We start from the raw sequence: 16,548 nt of genomic DNA, 5'->3' as shown, positions 1-16,548 counted from the left end.
TCTCCCCAGAACGTCTCCGATAAGTCACTGAGGTAGGCAGCTTTGGCCATCCCAGCCCCTGTCTCTGCCTATCCCCATAATCTCTCCTCCTACGAGACTTGGTCGCTCTGGCTCCTCTGTCTCTCTCTCCCTCGCAGCTGGAGCTCTCGCTCCCCCACCTCTGCGAACGCCGGTCAAATGCAACATCAGATGAGTCTGGATAAAGTTCGCGTAGTTGCCCTCTGCACGGAAGTACTCCGTCTCCAGCCCTACCATAAACTGGATCACCTAGTCGACAGACAGTCTGTGCGTCTCCCTCATCGATACTGGAGGCGCCATTTGTACGAACAGTGCAGGCAGTCCTAAAGTTTGGCGTGTGAAGCGCTCACTCAAGAACCAAGCATGGCAGATCGGGCCCTCGAGGAGAATATGGTAGCGGGAACGACCCAAGCTGTCTCAAACGGGAACCTGAGCCCTGAAGGTATCACATCCCACGGCTGCCATATGATCTGAAATGAGAGAATGATCAGATGATCAGTTGCCATCAATTATTAAGTTGATTGAAAGCAGAATAACTTTGTTTTGAGTTACCTCGTGCGCTGCTACTGTGTCGAAGTACTATCGAAAAAACATGAAGTTTTCCCGAGTTCTACGACGAAGCTGTCCATCGTATACTCGAGAAAACGGAACTGTCACTGGGGTCTCCTCTATAGGCTCTAGAGCAAGAGCTTAGAAGTATGCGTACACCCATAACTGCAAGGAAAGTGTGATCAATACAATGTATGAGTAGATATGGAAAATACGAAGCAGAAAGCATATAGTGCATGAGCAGATACAGAGAATGCAGAGCAGAAAGTACGAATGCAAAGCAGAAAGCATGCAGATACAGAGAATGTAAAGCAAAAAATGCTAAGCAGAAAATGTAAGTGAAAAGGGGGAACTAAGCTATGTACCTCCCAGGCCTACTAGTAGCCGCCAATCAAGGTCCCGCTCATCCAAGAGGTCAAGCTCATGTATCCGTACAGAGTGGTGAGGCCGGCTCTGCCCCAGTCGTAGAACTGAACCCTTTGGAGTACAACTAATGCATTCAGAAAGTATAGACCCACAGTATTCCACCTGCTTGAAAACAAGGTGGTACCGAAGAGGAACATGAGGAAGCCCCGCGCATACTTCTCTGTCTCATCAACTGTCTCGGGCTCCTCTCCTCTAAACTGCTCCTCGAACAAACTATATTTGACCATGCCTGCCCGAAGTATCGGTGTGCAGCCTCCCACTCACCCATGTCAGGGTCGAGAGGGATCGGATCACCTCCCACGCCTAAGCTCATGATCATGGCAAAGTCGTAAGGAGTCATCGTCATCTCCCCCGTCGTGGAGAAAGGGAAGGAGTTGGTGGTATCCCACCACCTCTCCACGAGAGCCCCTAAGAGAGGGCGGCTCGCTATGACCCGTGTCAAGCTGGAGCAAAATAGACTGAAGCTGGTCTCGTCGATGATGTCGTGGACCCTGGCTGGCAGCTCACCGTACCAGTCTCGGGCTGTCGTCATGCCACGACCTCTGAAGGAGCGGAATCCGTCCTGTAGTAATGCATGAGATGCAATCAAATCAAGTACAATTGAAAGTACAGTTAAAGGTCAGATGAAAGTACAGTGAATGTGAAGCAATGATGTATGAGATACAGTTCGATCAAGGCATGTGATGCAATCAGATCAAAACAGTGCAAGAAAAGCAAACAGTTAAAGGTAGTACTATAGAGAAGTTGGGTTCGTACCTCCACGGTGATGGCTGACAAGTGAGACGCAGGCTCCTTTAGTAGGAGGTCGTCTGGCATGTCCTCGGCAAAGCCAGTGAAGGCTTTGATGCCTTCCGCAGTGGGTATAAGGTGAGTCTCTGGGTGATACCTCGTCGGATCAAAGGGACGTATGCTTGGCGGTAACGTCTCAGGCTCGGCCTCCGGCTCGGCCTGAAAGTCTGCTGCAAACTCTACAGGAGGAAGTGCAGGGAAGGCCCCGTCATGTGGGACGTCATTTGCCATCTGAAATGAGTGCAAAATGAGCGAAAATGCAGAAAAATGAAGACAATAGTGGAACTTTGAACAAATCAAACCCTAGGAGAGAGGAAAAAATCAAAGAAATGCAAAACCCGGGAAAGTGTACTAACCTGGGGAGAAACTCAAGGGGAATGAGCCTTGAACAGTGGAGATGACGAAAGAAACGTCGAAATCAAATTTTGATCGGTTCAAATTGAAGAGAACTAAAGGGTTTTAGTGAATAAAGTTTGTTTAGGGTGTTGGAAAATGCGTAGAACGTGTGGATCTAGAGAGAAGGAGTACTTAGAGAGCAAGGAAAAGTAATTTCGTGCAAGGGGTTGTGAGGAAATGAAGTGATTTTGCTTGTATATAAAGAGCCACAGCTGAAAAAACAAATTTGCCCCAATCTGCCATCAATGGCCGGCAGTGGCACATCGATGGTCGGCAGTGTTGTATTGATGGTCAGCAGGGGGCCGACGGCTTTCCCTGGTGGCCGGCATGGTCCCACCAGCTTCGTATGTCCCTTTGGCCTTGATATGTGTCTTTGGGTTCCAAGAGATACAAGGTATGCTCAAAGTTTGGTTGAAAATGCCTCCGCGGAAGCGCAGAATCACGTTCACAGTGCACGAGGGTCATCACCCATCAACACAAATAAGTTGTATCCTTTTTAACATATTGCAACTCTCCGAGAGGTAAATCGGGAGTTGCCTTTAAGTTGTCCTTGCCAAATATGCGTTTGTCGTTGCATAGAATGTGCATTGCTTTCATCGTTGCATGGAGCATGCATTTTGAATTGTTGCATTGAATATGCATTACCATGCTTGCATAGAGTATGCATGTTGCATTGACCATGCATCGTTGATTATCTTGCATAAAATATGCCTCTGTTTCATTTCTTGCATGTTGTGCATGAAACATACCTCAGCATTGTGTTATGATTATTCGTCTCGCATGAGACATGCATTGTATTGCATTGTATCTATCAAGTTTCTTTCTCATACATGCACGATATTGTATGTACGGTTCATTTAGAGGAATTCTGGGTAAAACCATTTCTCCCCCTCATCTCGTTAGTTAGAGACAATTGGGTATGCCCAGTGTCTACACTGACATCTTGTTGGTTAGAGACATTCGGGTACGCCCGATGTTTACACTAACATTCCATTGGTTAGAAACACTCGGGTACGTCCGGTGTTTACACTGACACCCTATTGAAAGTATTGGAACATGCTCCGATGTTTATGTCACCCTTTTGGTGTTAGCACCGCTTTTTTTCCCTCTCTCACGTGTGATACGCTGAGAGGTGCTTCCTTTTCCTCTCTCGCGTGTGATACGCTGAGAGGTGCTTCTTTTCCCTCTCCCATGTGTGATACGCTGAAAGGTGCTTCCTTTTCCTCTCTTACGTGTGATACGCTGAGAGGTGCTTCTTTTTCCTCTCACGTGTGTGATACGCTGAGAGGTTCTTCTTTTCCCTCTCTCGCGTGTGATATGCTGAGAGGTGCTTCATTTTCCTCTCTCGCGTGTGATATGCTGAGATGTGCTTTTTTTTCCTCTCCTGTGTGTGATACGCTGAAAGGTGCTTCCTTTTCCTCTCTCGCGTGTGATACGTTGAGAGGTGATTTTTTTTTCTCTCTTACGTGTAATACGTTGAGAGGTGCTTCTTTTTCCTCTCTCGCGTGTGAAACGCTGAGAGGTGCTTCTTTTCCCTCTCCCGCATGTGATACGCTGAGAGGTGCTTCCTTTTTCTCTCGCGCATGTGATACGCTGAGAGGTGCTTCTTTTCTCCCTCCCGCGTGTGATATGCTGAGAGGTGCTTCTTTTCCCTCTCTCGCGTGTGATATGCTAAGAGGTGCTTCTTTTCCCTTTTCTACGTGTGATACGCAGAGAGGTGCTTCCTTTTCCTCTCCCGCATGTGATACACTGAGTGGTGCTTCCTTTTTCTCTCTCACATGTGATACGCTAAGAGGTGCTTCTTTTCCCTCTCCTACGTGTGATACGCTGAGAGGTGCTTTTTTTCCCTCTCCCGCGTGTGATACGCTAAGAGGTGCTTCATTTTCCTCTCTCGCGTGTGATATGCTAAGAGGTGTTTCATTTGAGACTTCGGGTACGCCCGATAGTCGCTTTTAGCCTTTCCTGCGTGGGGCACAGTGAAGATTGCATCATTTTCTTGCATCCTTTCTTTTGAAATGTATGAGATTACTATACTTTGTTGGTTTGCTTAAAATGTTGTTTTTATTTTGCATAAATGCTTCATTACAGCTTTCTTTGCACAATCATAAGTTATGCTTTTGCATTATGCATGTCATTTGCATTTTGCCCCAGCCTGCGGGCGGATCTATATTGTTATCTTGTTTGTTTGTCCGAGTCTTCGGCCTTGTCAAAAATGGGTCGTCTCTGGGCTTTGACATTCACTCCCGTCATTTCATGACTTCCGAGTTCTGTCAAAGAGGGGCAACTATAGACACCCCATTTTTGACCATCCTCAAGACTTGGATGTTCTTGCAGGTACATCTAGCGACAAGTTTGGTCGCTCGTCGAGTACTCGACTTTCGCGACGGAATGCTCCAGGTTTGATCTTTCCAGACCCTATTTCCATTCTATCTCATATTTGAACCATGTATTGGTCTTTGCATAGTGATGTTGTTGATGGTATGCCGGCCATCATTGAGGGCTACCGGCTATGGGCTTTGCCCTACCGGCCATCAATGAGACCCTGTCGGCCACCACTGATGGCCGGCCGGCCACCAATGTTTCAATAGATATTTTTGCAGATATTTTGACAGCTGTTTGCATAGATGAGCTCATCTGCATGCACGTGGATGGCTGGATTTGTTTGAGCGCTTCTTGTATCTCCTATATATAGAGCTCCTCTATATGCATGCAAAGGGTTACAAAGTTTGAGCTGAGCTATATCTCTCTCACTCTCTCTCTAGAATCCTCTCTCTCTCTATATTTAGGCTTGAAAGTGTATTTTCTCTACATATTTGCACTAGCACCCTTAGCCAAACACCTCTACCTTAGAGTTGAAGTTCTTAGAGGCCTTGCTTGAGCTCCTTGGAGTGGTTTTGGCTCAGAAGTTTGGTTGTTTGCTTACTATTTTAGTGCTGTGCTTCAAGGGTAAGAATTTCCCTCTTTTGAGCTTTGTTTTATTTCATTGCTTTGCCATCTTTGTGTGTTACTTTAAAGCTGGTTTTAGCCTCTAAAAAGTTCTATTTTTAAGGTCTTAAAATGTTGGTTTAAGCCTTGTGTGGTTAGGGGGTGGTTACCTCCCTTGGCTCTTTGGCTTGTAAAGCGTTTTGAGTCAACTTCCTAAGCTTTTGGAACACCCTTTGTTTGGCCTTTCTACCACTGAAACTCAGAGGTTTTTCAGTGGTAGAAACTTGGTTTTGAGGTCCAAAATAGGAGGGGGTGGCCTCACCTCCTTGTATCTTGGTTGCATGTGTAGATGGCCTAATTGTTGAGCATGTTTTTGTGACTTTCTTGACATGTTACAGCTCTGATTTTGGTTGGTTGAGTCATTTGATGCGTGCTTCTTACACTTGTAGTGTAATCTTGCTCACTAGCCTTACATGCCTAATGAGTTAGCTTATTATTCTAGCATGTGTTGGCTCCATTCCAGCAGGTTTTTGGCCTTGCTTTGACATGCTTAAACTCTGTTTTGAGTGGTCTTGGCCCTTTGACTCATGCTTTATATGGTTGTAGTGCAGTTGGCCTTTACTAGCTTTGAGTTTTGAGGTCTCTACCATGCTTTGCTTGTGATGTTTACATGATATAGCATCATTTAGCATGTGATTTCAGTGCATGTAGCATTGTCACACTCTCACATATTCCACTTCTTCATTGCTTTTGAAGGTTGTATGTTATGCCTTGTTTGAAAGCCAATACACGACGCATGTTTCTCTTGCTTTGCGTACAACCATCTCAGCACATTTTGGCCACTGTTTTGGCATGCTTTAGGTCTGTCCATAGCTGGTTTGATCATTTGAGCATTGTATTGCATTCTTCCAGTGTTGTGTCCTTCACTAGTTTAATGCTTAAGTCTCTTAACATGTTGTACATGAGTTATTTGCATGTTAAGGTCTTGTGTTTCATTCCATTTCAGCACTAAAATTCTACAACCTCCCTCATTTTTTCACTTTTGATTTGTTTTGAGGGATAGTTAGTCTTAAGGTTGTGCTTAAGCTATGGGATTGAGGCTTGTGCTTAAATGGCTTTAACCCTCTTTTGAGGATTCCTCCTAATCAAAGGCATGGTCTCTCTCATGTCCTAAGTTGTCTTTTGATTGACCTCTCTCTCATTAGAGGACTTTCACATTGGACAAATCAATTAATGAATGGCTTGGTAAGCTAAAATGTGTAAACAAGAATTGAATCACGTAAAACATGCCAACATAAGCATGTTATGTGTGCATTGCATTGTGTTCAATCGGACGTTATATTGAACACAAGGAAGATTGGTTCACTTCATACTTGAAGTGATGAAAATGAGTCAATACCCATTGTCTCCATTGCCTTTGATTATCCATGATAAGGTAGTGGTCCTAGAGTTTTGTTTGTCTTGCATTTATTAAATGTGTACAAGTTGGATCTTTGGCCATCATGCATTCAAAATGCTTGATTGATGTTTTTGGATCCAATGGTGCAACTCCTTTGATGTTTTAAGATGATAAGGAGGGGCATGGTACAAACATATCCCTAGGAGACCCTCCATTTTCCTCTATTTTGTGCTCTGATGCAGTTTGGTGTTGCAGCACACCAGTGGCCGGCAGTGCCACACCAGTGACCAGCGCTGCTTTATTCTTGGCCGGCATATGACTAGCAGCAGCTTCTCATGGCCGGCAGGCCACTGGTGCACTCCCCAGCATTGTTTTGGTAAGGTTCAGCAGAAGTTCTTGGAGACACCCTGCAAACAGAGCCTCTAAAGAGCAAAAAGGAGGGCGTTTTGGGGCGGCAACCGAGTGCATGCATCCTCCATTATCCGAAACAGAGCTGAGGCAGTGTAGCTTGTAGTTGAATGCTTTACTTGTTAGTTAGCATGGTTTTGTAATTTGATTAATTAATTTTTTAATTAGTTAAAGTGTTGTAATAATTAGTAAGTAGTTTACTAGTTATTCAATTTGTTGTGTAATAATTAGTCTAATTAGTTTAATTAGATTAGTTAGTTAGCTTAGCTTAGATTAGCTTAGCTTATTCATTCGGACCCTCCTTCGCAAGGGCGCAAATGTTGTAATAAGGGTGCGTGTGTGTGTGCATGTCTTCCAACCCTATTTCTTTCTCCCTTTTACTTACCGCTTTCGATTGTTAGTTTTAGGGCATATTTTGATTAGCATATCTTATGCTTGCATGTTTGTATTCATTCATTTGTCTTCCATGCACTGGGCTCGGCGCATCATTCAAACTGCATTGTATTTTAATACATTTACTTGAATACGTGTTTCGAAGCATGTTATCAAGTGTTGCATTCATATGCCATCTTAGATAGTCGAGCCTATTTAGTTGCATTTTTGCATGTGTTGCATTAGGCATCTTGAACATAGTTAGAATCATGCATGATTTCTAACTAGCTTCTGTTTTGGCTCAGAGTACATTGTAAGTTTTATGCTTTAGCATTCTTGCATGAGTGTGAGTGTTGCTATGAGACTATTTGCTTAAGTGATTAACTGCATGAATGCCTGTGGATGAAGGCTTGATTGCCTGAATTGGAACAACTCGATGATTGTGAGTTTTAAGCCCACTTTGCGAAGTGGAAAAATCATGTTTTAAAGCCCACTTAAGGGTGGCAAATCCGCGCTTTAGCCTACTTGCGAGTAGCACTTTCAAACCATTTTAAAAAACAAACATGAGTTGTCTTGTTCCAATTCTCGTGATTGAGTGTATACTTGTATGCTGTGCGCATCACATAGTAAAGTTGGCTAATAACTGGAATAAGAACACATGTGTTTATCAAACAACATCCCATGTTAGTAGAGGCCGATCTTCTAATCGGGCAAGCGCGGGTGCTCATTTCATGACCTTCCCCCCTCGTACCCAAATTCCCGAGCCGAGGAAACTTTGGTGGTGATGGACATGTGGCCTTTGGCATGAGTCAGGGTTTCCTAAATTTTCCAAAAATAAAATATTTACGAGGCGACTATGTAATCTGGCAAAGTAGTGTTTGGCGCTTTTTGATTCAAAATTGATTTTCCAGAACGATTTGCCAGATTTGGACTCTTTGATGTTTATTAGTCTCACATCGCACTTTGTGAGATTTGATTCAGAACCGTGACAGGTGTCCGAACTGTAGTAGACCAATTCGCGCCTCTCCAAAAGGGGGGCGCGCGAAGAAAGTTAGGTCTACACTGGCCTCTTCCTTGACCATGGCCTTGAGAACGAGGTAAAGACGATGCTGCTCGCTGCCCTTCTCCTCTCTACGGGCAAGCCGGAGACTTGTGACCTAACTGACCACATTTGAAACAAGTCACATCATCCTAACCACCTCTTCCAAAACCAGAACTCAGTACTGGAAAAGTGGACATCGACTGAGCTCCCTAGGACTGTTGGGGATTAGAACCCATCTACCTTTTGCCGTCCCCTTGATTCTCCTAACTCCTCCTAGAGCCCCTCATCGTCTCCTCCTTCGCATGCATGATAGTCTCAAGATGGGCTGAAGCCTCCAAAAGGCGCCCATAATCCCTAATCATGGATCCGGCCACTCTAAACATGAGCCCGGTCCTTAACCGTTTCTCAAATTCTAGACAACGGCGCTCCTCAGTCGCTACTAACTCCAGTGCGAACCTCAATAAACTGGGGAATATGGCCTCAAACTTGGCCACCGGTGTGTTCAACTGGACCAACTTGGAGAATTGATTCCTCAATTTCTCCCTCACTGTAGCAGGTAAATACTTATCTTGGAAGGCATCGACAAAAGCCTCCCAAGTTCCTTCATTGCGCCCTCGTGCATACTTCCACCACTGACCCGCGTCTCCCTTCAGCTGGAAGGATGCCAAGGTCACTCTCAAAGCCCCGTCTTCGATGCCAAGCATCTCAAACGTCTTCACCATCTATTCTAACCACTCGTTAGCCCTCAATGGCTCCTTGGGATCTCCCAAAAACTCGTCCGGATTCGACTGGAAGAACTCTCTCTTCAGAAAAGATGGCCTTGCTTCAGCTACTTGGGCCTGGACTTGATTATCGACCCTGAGAATGTCCATGGATTCCCTCAAGGCTTCGGCTATTTCGCCGGCCAAGGCACCCATGGCCTGCTGACCTACTGGCTCGGCCACATTGGCCTGACCAACTCCTTCTTCCTATGCCGGAATATCAGTCGATATTGGCATTTCCTATTGCCTAAGCCTACCACACCTACCACCACGACCACATCCTGACATCCTAATAAAGGTAACAACAGAGATTAGCAAATTCACAAATGTGCCGAAGCTAACTCACTCGTGTTCTAATGCGTTGGACAACAGTTATTCACTCCATATAAGCACATAGTCATGTAGACACATATGAATTTCCTTCCTAGATAATGACCGTCCTGCGGCGTTGCTAGAGTTCCAATTAGAAACAACAATGGTCAAGTGCTATTCTAATAGAACTTCCAGAAACCCGTAAACCCAATCAATGTCTTATGAACTAAATCCCATACCCATATAATCATATATGCATGTTATCACATAAGCACCCAATGCTTACTGAAGTCTCAACTAAGCGAGATAGACCCATTGTGGTACTAACCACTTCCCACGTACCCAAAGTATTCAAACCTGGTACGCTCTGATACCAAGTTGCAACACCCCCAAAAATAATACAAATAATCCAACTCATAAGAGGAACAAATCAAAAGACTTGATATACTTTCATTAATCAGAGTTCGAATTACAAAAGTTATTACATGCGTTATACATTCATAAATGTTCATCCTGAATCTACAGTATGTAATATTAGTAAATAATAACAACATGAATGCCTTGTAGGCTTACATCTTTCCAAGACACTTCTTGGTTATAACAAAAGGGAGTTTTAAGCTCCATACATGTAAAGCCCTTGGCTTGAATTGAACATTTAAATACAAACACAAAAATAACAAATAGAGCTTCCGGCTCCTGAGTCCTCCCAAGCTACGCCCTTGGAGGAGGCATCCAGTACCTGAAAATGGTTTCCCGAGTAGGGTGAGCCAAATCCCAATAGAAACATTCTAACACAGGCTATGATGTTTAACTAAGATATAGGTGTCAAGTGTATATTCAATACTCGTGATAAATGCACCTTCTTCATATGATCACACAATACTTATATTTACATCTCAATCCATTTCCATCTATTCATTTCAAGCTCGTTCAGTTTTTTTCTATTCATAGACCAAGTTTGTAGTTTTCCCGAATAACTCAACCGAGACTACAACTCAGTGATTCTCAATTGATGCAATCATCATGCAAACACTTCAATCTTGCCATTTTACGGAAATTTCGTCCGCGGGATCGGCACCCATGTATTGATAAGATTTCACGACTTTCACCCTGGACACTCCGACCACCTTAATTCTCAATGGACTTAATCCTCTATCTCCTCTCAAAACATGGAGTACATCCACTTTCTCCTCATAAACATTATACATATACAATGTATTTAAAGACTTCATCATATTCAATGACATCTTAAGAATGATTAGTTTCAATTCACCTAATCCTCATACAGTTTCTACAACAATCATAGTTATCTTCCACCGATAGCCCAATATAGATATTTCTAAACAGATATACAATCATTGTAATAGATAGTTTATCTAATTTTTCACAGGTGAGTGATTTAACAAATCCAACCACACCATTCATTCACACATCCTTCCAATTTTACATTTTTCATACCAGTTTCATTATTTATACAAAATAATTAATTCAACATATTTAGGGCAATTTCCCCCTCTTTCCAAATATTGCCCAAAGGCCAAAATCAACAATTTCTAACACAATAAGTTCTCATAATCAAACCCCATGGTCAATTATCTACATAGGCAACCCCTCTTTTACATCTCACCCAAACCCTAGGCTTGTGTTCATAATACTCCCAAAGTTCACCATTAACACATAATGACAAATAGCTAGGATAAAGATCATAACAATGTATAGATTATCCCTACCTCAAAGAGAAAAGGCGAGCTAAGAAAGAGAGAAGCCTCAAAGATGCCGAAATCCAACTTCAATCGGTTCAAAATGAAGATCTTGAGGAGCTCTACCTTTTTAATGAAGGCACAAGGGTTGATAGATCACTAAATCTAGGTGAAAATCTAGAGAGGGGGGGTATTTTAGAGAGAGAGGGTCTCACTTTAGGGTTTTGAGAAGAATAGATCTGAAAAAGTGATGTAAAAGTGCTTTTCGCGATCTGATATACGCATAATTTGCTCGAGCGGAGAGTTTGACGCTCGAGCGTCAGACACAACATTTTGTTCCGCTCATACGCAAGAACGGCCCACTCGAGCGTAGAATACACACATCCTGTAGTTATCCAGACACAGTTAACCCGTTCGAGCGCAAAGAAAGCCGCTCGAGCGTGAAAAACACTTCTCCAGCACTTTTGCAGACATGTCAAGTACTGAGAGTTTGCAACTCCCACTCGAGCACAAGAAGTCCCGCTCGAGCGGAGGACCAAAATTCTGGGCAACTAAGTTTGGGCAAAACATGTAACCAACCTGTTCCAAATTCAATCACAACAACCCAAAGGCCAATTTCAAGAGATACAAGGGAGAAAAGAGGTAAACAGCAAGATGAAAACATTAAACCTGAGTTCGAAATACAACAAATTACGGGTCAAAACCAGGATCGCTATAAAAATTCAAAAGGGTAAATTACAAATATACCCCCTGAGGTTTGCTTAAAATACAAATTGCCTCCCATCGTTTGGAAAATTACAAATACCACTTTATGAGAATTTCTTATTTAACATAATTAATTGAAAAAGGAAAATTTCTAAGTGTTCACTTATACAATAATAAAATTATCTGAATTATTAATTGAAATAAAATTTTAACATTATTAAAAACTGTTAATTAACTTGAGAATTTATTAATAAAAGGACCTATTTGTTGTGAAATTAGAAACCTTAAGGGACATAATGTAAATTCTAAACCACAGGTGATAATTTGTGATTTAAGTAAAACTCAGGCGGTATGTTTGTAATTTATCTAAAAACATATTTTTAAAAAATTGAAAAAATAATAAAAATACCAAAGTTTTCAAAACTTGTGAAACGTCAAGTACAAATTTAAAAGTTGGCATTTTATATTGTTAATAAATATTATTTAGAGACGTTTTTTTTTTTTATATAACTTTTATTTTTATGATTGGGTGTATATGGTATACATACTGAAGGGGGTGCACACTATAGGCCTCCCCTATATATTCATAATCAAAATTTTAAAACTTAATTTAAATAAATGTATTTAGACAAAAATTATAGGTAGAATTTATTTTTTATTTTTTACGATTGTTGAATTTTATATTCACATACATAACAAGCGTCACTGCTAGAGAAACATTCAAGTCATACCGTTCTATACTTAAGACATTATTATTTAAAATAAATAATTGTATTATCATACTAGCAGTTGACCCGTATGGTACACAGACTATTTTTTTTTTTTATAAATATTTTATGTTACTATATATGTATGAAAGAATAATTTTTATTTTAATTTAAAATTAAAGTATGATTCTAATTATTTATTTTGATAATATTAGCATTATTATTTTATGTAAGTGTTACTTGAATACTTATATATAGTAATTCTAGTTAAATTGTTTATATATTTTGATAATTTTAATCATATCGTGTTATAAAAGTGTAATTATTATATAATGATTTTATATGATATAAATTAAATTATTATATAGTAAAATAAATACTCATTTTAATATTTAAAATAATAATTAAATTAGAAGGAGAATTAATAGCACAAAATTAAAAGTGATTCTAATTATTGAATTTTCTTTTAATTTATATTCATTTTTGGAAAACTTTTTACTGCTTTTTTTACGTTTTTTTTGTAAGTTTTTGCAAAAACCAATTTTTGTTGAAAAAAACCTATTGCATTAAGCTTTTCTGTTTAGTTCTTTTTGTTTGTTTGTTTTTTTTTTTTTTCAATTTTTTTTTAAAATAATCGTTTAGTCTAGACAAATGTAAAATTCTTAGGTCTTGTTTGAAAAGTATACATTTTAGTTAAAAAGTTAAAAAGTTACATAAAAAAATTAAAAAGTAAACAAATTATACAAAAAAATAAAGACTTCATTTTTTATATACTTTTTGCATTTTTTTTATTTATAAAAAGTCAAAAATCATTCAAAATATACTTAGTTTTTTTAAAAAATTACTAAAATAGTGTGTTTGCAAACGAGGTCTTTGACTCAAGGCCCGTTTGAAAATTTGACTATTGGGCAAATTACAAACACTCTCTTCGAGGTTTGGTAAAAATATTGATTCCCCCCTGAGATTTGAGAAATTACAAATTGTCCCCTGAGGGTCAAATTTTCATAACAAATTAGGAAAAATCAGGGAGAATCTGTATGAAAATAAAAATCTCAAGGGGCAATTTGATATGAAAATATAAACCTCAGAGGGCGGGATGTAATTTCTCAAACCTCAGGGGAGAATCTGCATTTTCACCAAACCTCGAGGAGGGTGTTTATAATTTGCCCCCTTTTTTTTTATATAGTTGATTTGATAGTTGTGAGAGAAAAAACAAAATGATTATAATATGAATGTGACTTTTTATTTTTTGACTATTTTAATCTATTTTATTTTTATTAGTTATTTACCACAAAAAAAAAAGAAAAAAAAAAAGCCACAACCCAAGTTCCGAAATAGACCTTTTGAAAACATTTACTAAGGGCTCGTTTGAGAATAAATTATTTTAGTAATTTTTTAGCTTTTTATGAAAAGATGTGTAGAAAAATAGCGATGGTGATGTGACAACTTATAGTGATTTTTTGACATTTTTAGTTAAAATGTATAGTTGACAAATGAGACCTAAAGTGGAGAAAAACCTCATTTAAAGCCCAGGTATTAGAATAAAAAAATTGAAAAAAAAATATAAATACCAAAGTTTAAAAACTTGTAAAAGGTCGAGTACAAATTTAAAAGTTGGCATTGTATATTGTTAATAAATGTTATTTAAAGGTGTCGATTATTGTTTTTTATTTATTTTATTTTTGTGGTAGGATGCGTATGGAGTTGGGTTTCTGTGTCTTAAGGCACAGTAGGTTGCTGTAAGGTCCATTGAGGGCATCTTTTGAATCTTTTTCGATAATTTGAACTGTTTATATTATAAGATTCGTCGAATAGATCATTCATGCAAAAATTAAGTAAATTGGACATTTGTAGCCTTATAATAACAGCACATTTGTTTTTTTTTTTTAAATAAAAATAAAAATAAACTATTAACATGAATTTAATAATTTTTTAAAAACAATTAGGACTTGATCATGGGGTTACAAATATTCGATTAATTTGATTTTTTATATGCATGAGATACTCGACAAACCTTACAATAGACCGGTTCAAATCATCAAAATATAGTCAACAAAGCCTCTACAGGACCTCATAGCAGGGCTGCTGTGCCATAAAGCACAACAACAACCCTTAGTCCGATGCATATGATATACACCCTAAAAGAGGTGCACACCATAAGCTTTCCCTATATATTTATAATCAAAATTTTAGAACTTAATTTAAATAAATGTATTTGATGTATTTAGAAAAAAAAATCATTCGTTGATTTTTTATTTATTTATTTTTTTAATGATTTTTAAATTTTATATTCATATACATAACACGTGACACTGCTAGAGAAACATTCAAATCATTCTATGCTTAAAACATTATTATTTAAATAAAGCGAATGATTCTATTATTATACTAGCAGTTGATCCATATGACATACGGACTACTTAAAAATATATATATACTTTATGCTACAATGTATATGCCATAAATGAATAATTTAAAATTAAAGTATGATTCTAATTCTTTATTCTGATAATATTAATGTTGTCATTTTATAAAAGTGTTACTTGAATACTTATATATAATAATTTTAGTTAAATTATTTATGTATTTTGATAATTTTAGTCTTATCGTACTATAAAAGTATAATTATCATCTATTGACTTTGTATGATATTTATTAGATTATAATATAGTAAAATAAACATTCATTTTGGTATTAAAAATAATCGTAAAATTGGAATGAGAATTAGTAACATAAAATTAAAAGTGATTCTAATTATTTAATTTTATTTTATATTCATTTGAAAAATAAAAATATGTAGAAATGGAATCTATATAAAATTTATTTAAAAAATTAAATATAAATATGTTGTATTTGGATTAAGAAAAAATTCCATAGATTATTATGTAGAATATTGATTTTTTTCTTTAATATTATTTTGAATTACATTTATGGATAAACTATCAACATGTCATAATAGTTGGACTTAATTCTCATAAAATCCTATTGAAAATAAGTCCTAATAAAATCATCGTTAAAAATAATTTTTTGTGATGATTTTTTTTCATATATCGTCAAAAAATAATAATTAGTGACTTTTTTGTCACGATTTTTATAAATTGTTGCTAAAATTTACAATTAGTGACATCTTTCAGTAACAAAATTTTCAAACTATCGCTAAAAGTTAAAAATCAGTAACATTTTTTGTGACGTTTTTTAAACCGTCGCCAAAACTTATAATCAATAACATTTTTTGTGACGATTTTTAAATTGTCACTGGAAATTAACAATTAGTGATTTTTTTTTATAAGTGTTTGATGAAAAATACCGTTAATTATTATAAAATCTATTGGGCAATAAGTTCATCTATTAAGGTCTACATGTAAGTCCCTCATTATTCACACATATTGTATATTGATGTATAAAATTTAAATTAAATATAAATGTTTCATAATAAAGAATTTCATATTAAATAAAAAGCTTAATATAAATTAATATTAATAAGCTAGACAATTTTTTTTAATAATTTATATAATAAAAAAATAAATCATACTGTAAATGATAAATTAGATTAGATATCAGTTTTGCAATGAAGATTTTTTTTCCTAATCTAAAAAAAAAAAAAAAAAAAAAATTTGATTAGATTAGATACTCCAATGAAATTTTCTCCTATAATCAAGTTACGTACAAATTAAATTGGGATTCCATTGCCAAATTAAAGGGGATTTTTAGTCATTGTGAAAGTTATGGAACTAAATGGAATTGTAAGTACAATGATCAAAATGGTACAAGAAGAAAAAAAAAAAATAAATTAATTAAAAAAAATAGTACAAGAAGCAAAATATATGGACTACCAATATAAATTGTCCATATTTATAAATCTTGTGATATTTTTAACATTTTGTATTGGTTAAAATTGATACTATATTTTATGCATCCGTTGCCAAATTTGTTTGGCTTGCATATACATTCATCCCCCAAGATATGAATCACGCAACCATTTCTGGGTATATATGGCTTTGACATGATCACACAGTGCTCAATCAAACGGTACAGTGTT

The sequence above is a fragment of the Camellia sinensis genome, chromosome 1, assembly GCF_055761805.1.
Source record: "Camellia sinensis isolate YWXY chromosome 1, ASM5576180v1, whole genome shotgun sequence".
NCBI classification, from domain to species: Eukaryota; Viridiplantae; Streptophyta; class Magnoliopsida; order Ericales; family Theaceae; genus Camellia; species Camellia sinensis.
This window is presented reverse-complemented; position numbering follows the sequence as displayed.